We start from the raw sequence: 8,048 nt of genomic DNA on the forward strand, positions 1-8,048 counted from the left end.
TTTTCCAAAATGTAAATTTGTTTTCCAAAATGTAAATTTGTTTTCTAAAATGTAAATTTGTTTTCTAAAATGTTATTTTGTTTTCCAAAATGTAAATTTGTTTTCTAAAATGTTATTTTGTTTTCCAAAATGTAAATTTGTTTTCCAAAATGTTATTTTGTTTTCCAAAATGTAAATTTGTTTTCCAAAATGTAAAAGTGTTTCATTCTTTGTAATGTTGCATTGCACTTCCCGGCCACCGTACTTTGTAGCAACAAAGCGATCCCATGGGAGGTTCGAGTTCTGAAGCGAAGCTTACCCCCTTGGATATATTAGAAGTTCTTTGGTGTCGTCTTCTCTCTCTTGCTTGTATTGTTGCTATGTGTCGTTGCTATGCGTCGTGTCACTCTATCGTTGCTTTATGTTGTTTCACTCTGTCCTTAGCTAACGTTAGCTAGCAAGAGTTCCGGCAGGTGATGTCACGCAATCCCAGCATGCACCAGTCAATATCAAAACACTGCCATCGGAGCTGAGCCAGAGTTAGCTAGCTACGTTACTAGCTAGCTAGTTGCACCTATTGTAGATAGCTAGCTAGATAAATAGATCATTTTTATTGATCCCAAGGGGAAATAATTTGCTGCCTATTTAATAAACGCCTTGATTCAGCATGGTGGATAGCTGCTGTGCGCCAGGATGCCAGAACCATCGGAAAAAAAGATAATGGATAGCATTTTATGAGATGCCTAGCTAAAGCTCCCGAGAGAAGAAGTAAATGGATTGCTTCCATAAAACCTGCTAGAAGCAGACGGAACCAAACCGAGCCATGGGAGCCCACAAACTGGATTTCGGTTATGCTGTGACCACTTTATATCAGGTAACGTAACAGAAATATCTTATTTATGTAGCTAGCTAACGTTAGCTAGCAAAAAGGCTAAAACGGTTTCTAACGGTTGGGGCTAGTAGGGATACAGCTAGCTAGCTAGCTAGCTGCGTTCCTTTCCTTTCTAGCCCCAACCGTTCGTTATTACAAAAAGACAAGTTCTACCTATGCAGTATGGCATGGATTTTGTGTGGATTACAAAGGCTAATTACGTTGGCTAACCTAAACGAAGCACTGTATTCATATTTAAATCCTAAAATCTCAGAATATACTGACTGATATTGCACTATTCCTTCCCTCTCTTTTGTATATTTTTTGTAAAATGGTAAATTCTATTGTATTGTTATACACGTAACAGTATTTTTTAAATATTTCTTACTGTCCTCTGTTTTTATTCTTTTATATGTTAAGTGAGTGTTGTACTTTAGAGCAAAGATTAACCAGAGTCAAATTCCTTGTTTGTTTACTCAAACCTGGCCAATTAAGCTGATTCTGATTCTGATGTTGTTTCTATGTACTTATGTTTTAGGGAAAAAGAGTGACAACCCTCTGTCACCCGACTACAATCCTTCAATCTTCAATCATGTTCCATCCCCGGAGAAGAGAAAAAGAAGAATGAGTTAGATGTAGTCAACAGAAGAACAAACTTCAAAGAATAGAGAAAGCAGCAAAGCCATCAGCTGCAGCAGTAATCTAACAGATTGTCCTCAAGACAACAGCAAGCATCCTACTGCAGACCAGGTGAAGGAATCTAACAAACAAAGAACTTGAAAATGAAAATATTCTGCCTTTTCCCCATGAAAATGATGATCCAGCAACTTCACCATTAGAGAGTAAAGTTTTTTTTTTTAAGAAACACATTCATTCTCTTGAGTTGGAATGCCAAGCTCTGATAAATGAATATGTTGTTAAAAGAGAAAATGAATACAACTGCACTGAATGAGAATGGAATACATCAAAAACTCTGCTGCCCGTCTCCTCACCCACACCCATTCCCGTGATCACATCACTCCCGTCCTTCAGAGCCTCCACTGGCTCCCTGTTTCCCAACGCATCCAGTTTAGTCCTCCTCACCCACAAAGCCCTCCATAACCAGGCTCCTTCCTCACAGACCTGCTCCACGACCACACTCCCCCCCGTAACCTCTGCTCCTCTGACACTAACCTCCTCTCCCCACCACTCAGGACCACGCACCTTACCTGGTGGGACAGAGCTTTCACCATTGCAGCCACCTCCCTCTGGAACTCCATACCCATACACATCCGTGTCTGTACTGACCTGGACACATTCAAAACACACCTCTTCAGATTAGCTTTCCACATACAATAGTCTTACATTTCTCACCTGATAATTACTGGTTTTATTGTTTAATTGCTTTTAAGATGCTTGTTTTATTGCTTATCTTTTTTAATGTGCTATATGTGCTGGTTTTACTGTATGCTATATAAATAACATTTATTATTATTATTATTATTAGATGAGTCTACAAAATAATGATAAAAAGGTCAATATCCTCACTGGTTTACAAACATATTCACCACTAATGACAGTGTTCATTTTGTAGCTCTCTATCTCAAATGTAAGTGCACCCTAACATTATTTCAGCAGTACATGCTGGCTTTAATTAAGATGAGAATTCATTTGTCTTTTGATGTTTTGGCTTATTATTTTGACGTTGATTTGACCGCTGTTTCAAAGCTTTTCAAACACTGTGTTGACGTAATGTATTGCAGATTGGTGCCGAAGTGCAACTTGCTGTGTATGCGTATAGCCTAATACTGTGGACTGTTGGTGCAGTGTTGGTGAATATAAGATGCCTAAACCACGGAAGATTAATTGTTCTAGGGCGATAATGACTATTAGGCAATAATGACAACAAATAAGTATTACAGTAGTTTATATTTATTTAATAACCTTTTTTTAATCATATCACCCCTTGATTTATTTTCTTCTGCTGTTACGGTTCCCTGTCATGTCACCAAATGTACAATGTTTAGTCTTGTCCCGCTTGTCTTGTCTATTTTTACTAAATAAAGATTGTGGGCCAACTCCTTTTCTAATCCTGTCACGACTAATTCTTTTTTTTTGGTGAATTGATCACTTTTGTGCAGCTACGACATATCCACTGTTAAGGAATTCTTTTAATGCGAAGGCAAGTTTGGTGAAAATACACTTGAAACTTTCAACTGAACAAAAACCTGACCCACAGACCAACATGTTCCGTACTTCTGGCTCACTGCAGTAGCACCACTGTTGACCATGATTTTGAAATATTGCTGCTGGTTTTGGAGCAGAAAAATACTTGACAATTAGCTCTGGAATTATACATTTCTTAAAAAAATCTCGCAGCAGTGGCATCAGGGCTTGCCAGTATTATCCTATCTAAAGCAATTACACCTTGCCACATTAATAAGGGCAATCTGAATATCAGGAAAGTTGGCTAAAAGTAATCTGGGTTGATTTGAATGGGCTACAGTATAGGCTAAATATAAAATACCTGTATTAATGATAACCCAGAGTACTTTTCTTTAGTTGGATGATGAATACAAGCAACGTGATCAAAAACTTATTGATTTGTCATCTTTATAGTTATGTTTTGCACCTGTTTTTTTACTTAACGTAAGAAGAAAACTGAATCTGAAATTTAACAAAAATATGTTTGCTGATATGACTAATTGGGTTTGCACCATTTATTTTTCTGAAACAAGGTGCTAATCTTTTCTCACGAGTTATAACACTTGCAGTACAAGAGCAAAATATTTGTGCTGCTGTGGTTGTATTTTAAAAACTCGTCCTGGTAAATAAACTAAATCAATACTTCCCATGTTACACTAAAGCAGTTATGTTGTATGGATCATGTTCAGTGAAAAATAAATATTTCAAACAGGGAGATGATTTGTATTTGTGTCAAATCTTCTGTAAGTGAAGTAAAGATGGATGGCACTGGTTATCATGGCTATCATGATTCCTGCCTTGTTCTTGTTTAAATGGTGCAACATCAATGCAACAAGTTCTTCCCAAGGTAGCTGCTAGTAAAATCTAGATGATGTGTTTAAATGTCACATTACCAACAAATACATTATGCCAAAATGCATGCCAAATATATAGGCTTTATCGAAATACACCTCATCTGTAAAGACTTATAAGAAACCAAAAACAGAAGTAAGCACATGTAGCAGTTTGGGAGAGCAGTAGTTTTCTTTACTTAACATATTGATGGAGTTTTCCAAAAGAAACAGCACTAAGGCATGGTACTGAATGGGGGGTTTTTACATTGAGGTTTTGTTGACTGTTTTAATGACTTGTCAGATCAAAAACATTGTAGAGCTTAAAAGGTGAAGTAGGGCTGGAGTGTTAGATTGTGGTCAATACACATCTGTCACTTTATTAGTTAGTGGCAATTTCTTGTTAGTTTAGCAAAGGGTGGGGAACATCTGTTTTGGTGTGAGCGCCACCTTGGGGCCAACATGGGACTGCTTCAGTTCTGTCAGTAAATTAAGCCTCTGACTGGAAAATAAGTTATTTTTACAAAGCAGATTTTTGTGTGTGAGATCCTTACTCCCTAGCATGGTCTTTTTCCCTTCAGTGACTCATTAAAAGCCTCTCTGTAATGTATCCTCTGCTGATATCTGTCATTCTTTACAGAACAACCCCAGATTCCCCCCCGCCCATGACTGCAATGACTATATGTTACAAAATGAAGACCAGATTTTTTTTTAATAGAATAAAATCTAGTCACAAATGTACTGTCTAATCAGGTTTTGTATACTGTAACTTTTAAAATAAATTGGCATCAGTTGTACAGTAAACTTTGAAGTTAAGTAAACACTACTTAAGGCAACAATCCTCAAACTGTATTTATTGAGATCTGGTTATGAGACAAACAAATTTAGACTTTTGGGGGCTATTGTTACAATGGACATTATGATGAACATTGTTGACCATTATTTCAATGTATTCTGTGAAAACATTTCAATAACTACTACGCTATAGATTCATCATTAATACTGGTATTTTATAGTTAGCCTATACTGTAGCCCATTCAAATCAACCCAGATTACTTTTAGCCAACTTTCCTGATATTCGGATTGCTCTTATTAATGTGGCAAGGTGTAATTGCTTTAGATAGGATAATACTGGCAAGCCCTGATGCCACTGCGGCGAGAAGATTTTTTAAAGAAATGTATAATTCCAGAGCTAATTGTCAAGTATTTTTCTGCTCCAAAACCAGCAGCAATATTTCAAAATCATGGTCAACAGTGGTGCTACTGCAGTGAGCCAGAAGTACGGAACATGTTGGTCTGTGTGTCAGGTTTTTGTTCAGTTCAAAGTTTCAAGTGTATTTTCACCAAACTTGCCTTGGTATTAAAAGAAACACTAAACAGTGGATATGTCATAGCTGCACAAAAGTGATCAATTCACAAAAAAGAGAATTAGTCGTGAGAGGATTACAAAAGGAGTTGGCCCACAATCTTTATTTAGTAAAAATAGATAAACGTTGTACATTTGGTGAAATGATGGGGAACTGTAACAGCAGAAGAAAAGAAATCAAGGGGTGAAATGATAAAAAAAGAAATGCTATTAAATAATAACTACTGTAATACTTATTTGTCATTAATCGCCCTAGAACAATGAATCCTTCTTGGCTTAGGCATCTTACATTCACCAACACTGCACTAACAGTCCACAGTATTACGCTATAAGCATACACAGCACGTTGCACATTGGCACCAATCTGCAATACGTTACGTCAATACAGTGTTGGAAAAGCTTTGAAACAGTGGTCAAATCAACGCCAAAATAATAACCCAAAAAAATCAAAAGACAAATTAATTCTCATCTTAATTAAAGCCAGCATGTACTGCTGAAATAATGTTAGGGTGGACTTACATTTGAGATAGAGAGCTACAAAATGAACACTGTCATTAGTATTGAATATTTGTAAACCAGTGAGGATATTAACCCTTTTATCATTGTTTTGTAGACTCCAGTAAAACCAGCACATATAGCATATTAAAAAAAGATAAGCAATAAAACCAACATATAAAACAAGCATATTAAAAGCAATTAAAAACAATAAAACCAGTAACTATCAGTTGAGAAATATAAGACTATAGTATGTGGAAAGCTAATCTGAAGAGGTGTGTTTTGATTAGTGTTCTCAATGTGTCCAGGTCAGTACAGTCCCGAATGTGTGTGGGTAGGGAGTTCCAGAGGGAGGGGGCTGCAATGGTGAAAGCTCTGTCACCCCAGGTACGGTGCATTGTCCTGAGTGGTGGGGAGAGGAGGTTAGTGTCAGAGGAGCGGAGGTTACGGGGGGATTGTGGTGGTGGAGCAGGTCTGTGAGGAAGGAGCCTGGTTATGGAGGGCTTTGTAGGTGAGGAGGACTTTAAACTGGATGCGTTGGGAAACAGGGAGCCAGTGGAGGCTCTGAAGGACGGGAGTGATGTGATCACGGGAACGGGTGTGGTTGCGGAGACAGGCAGCAGAGTTTTTGGATGTATTCCATTCTCATTCAGTGCAGTTATATTCATTTCGTCATTTTCATGGGGAAAAGGCAGAATATTTTCATTTTCATGTTCTTTGTTGATGTTAGATTCCTTCACCTGGTCTGCAGTAGGATGCTTGCTGTTGCGCCGATGGACAATCCGTTAGATCCATTACTGCTGCAGCTGATGGCTTTGCTGCTTTCTCTATTCTTTGAAGTTTGCTCTTCTGTTGACTACATCTAACCTCATTCTTCTTTTTCTCTTCTCCGGGGATGGAACATGATTGAAGATTGAAGGAACGTAGTCAGGTGACAGAGGGTTGTCACTCTTTTTCCCTAAAACATAAGTACAGCTTTATTGGCCAGGTTGGAGTAAACAAACAAGGAATTTGACTCTGGTTAATCTTTGCTCTAAAGTAGGCTAGGCTACAACACTCACTTAACATATAAAAGAATAAAAACAGAGGACAGTAAGAAATATTTAAAAAATACTGTTACGTGTACAGTATAAAAATACAATAGAATTTACCATTTTACAAAAAATATGCAAAAGAGAGGGAAGGAATAGTGCAATATCAGTCAGTATAGTCTGAGATTTTAGGATTTAAATATGAATACAGTGCTTCTTTTAGGTTAGCCAACGTTAGCCTTTGTAATCCACACAAAATCCATGCCATACTGCATAGGTAGAACTTGTCTTTTTGTAATAGAAAGGAAAGGAACGTAGCTAGCTAGCTGTATCCCTACTAGCCTCAACCGTTAGAAACCGTTTTAGTCTGTTTTGCTAGCTAACGTTAGCTAGCTACATAAGATATTTCTGTTACGTTACCTGATATAAAGTGGTCACAGCATAACCGAAATCCATTGTTTGTGGGCTCCCATGGCTCGGTTTGGTTCCGTCTGCTTCTAGCACGTTTTATGGAAGCAATCCATTTATTTCTTCTCTCGGGATCTTTAGCTAGGAATCCCATAAGATGCTATCCATTATCTTTTTTTCAGATGGTTCTGGCATCCCGGCGCACAGCAGCTATCCACCATGCTGAATCAAGGCGTTTATTAAATAGGCAGCAAATTATTTCCCCTTGGGATCAATAAAAATGATCTATTTATCTAGCTAGCTATCTACAATAGGTGCAACTAGCTAGCTAGTAACGTAGCTAGCTAACTCTGGCTCAGCTCCGATGGCAGTGTTTTGATATTGACTGGTGCATGCTGGGATTGCGTGACATCACCTGCCGGAACTCTTGCTAGCTAACGTTAGCTCTTGCTAACGACAGAGTGAAACAACATAAAGCAACGACAGAGTGACACGACGCATAGCAACGACACATAGCAACAATACAAGCAAGAGAGAGAAGACGACACATAGTAACGACCATGGTAACGACAGAGGCAAACGACGCATAGCATTTAAGAGCTGTCGTTGGCTATTGAAATTGTTATGACATTTTTTCATTGGTTTGTAGGAGTGTTCATTTGGCTGCCTTCCAATGAGCATCTGACTTCTTGTTCCAAGAACAAGTATATAATCTCTGTGTTCTTTTTGTTCTTGGGGAGCTGCTGGGAAAAACTGTCTGGTGTTTTCCTCTGTAAGCTCCCCAAGTGATTAATTGCACTTCTCTTATGTACCTTCTCTGTGAATTAATTACATTAAAACCTTTGCAGTATCTCACTTTAACCAAATCTCTGTATTTCAGTAAT

At 38.0% G+C, this 8,048-nt stretch overlaps 2 long non-coding RNA genes across 2 annotated transcripts; one reads left to right on the forward strand and one right to left on the reverse strand.

Moving 5' to 3' along the window:
• Positions 1-443: 443 nt before the first annotated feature.
• On the forward strand, positions 444-2,919 carry LOC120566113. The gene is made up of 2 exons (XR_005640333.1): positions 444-853; positions 1,389-2,919. It is a non-coding gene; the product is annotated as an uncharacterized LOC120566113 (long non-coding RNA).
• Positions 2,920-5,302: 2,383 nt separating this feature from the next.
• On the reverse strand, positions 5,303-7,740 carry LOC120566114. The gene is made up of 2 exons (XR_005640334.1): positions 7,177-7,740; positions 5,303-6,683 (listed from the first exon to the last, which is right to left on the reverse strand). It is a non-coding gene; the product is annotated as an uncharacterized LOC120566114 (long non-coding RNA).
• Positions 7,741-8,048: the final 308 nt, after the last annotated feature.

Source organism: Perca fluviatilis, chromosome 9 (genome assembly GCF_010015445.1).
Source record: "Perca fluviatilis chromosome 9, GENO_Pfluv_1.0, whole genome shotgun sequence".
NCBI classification, from domain to species: Eukaryota; Metazoa; Chordata; class Actinopteri; order Perciformes; family Percidae; genus Perca; species Perca fluviatilis.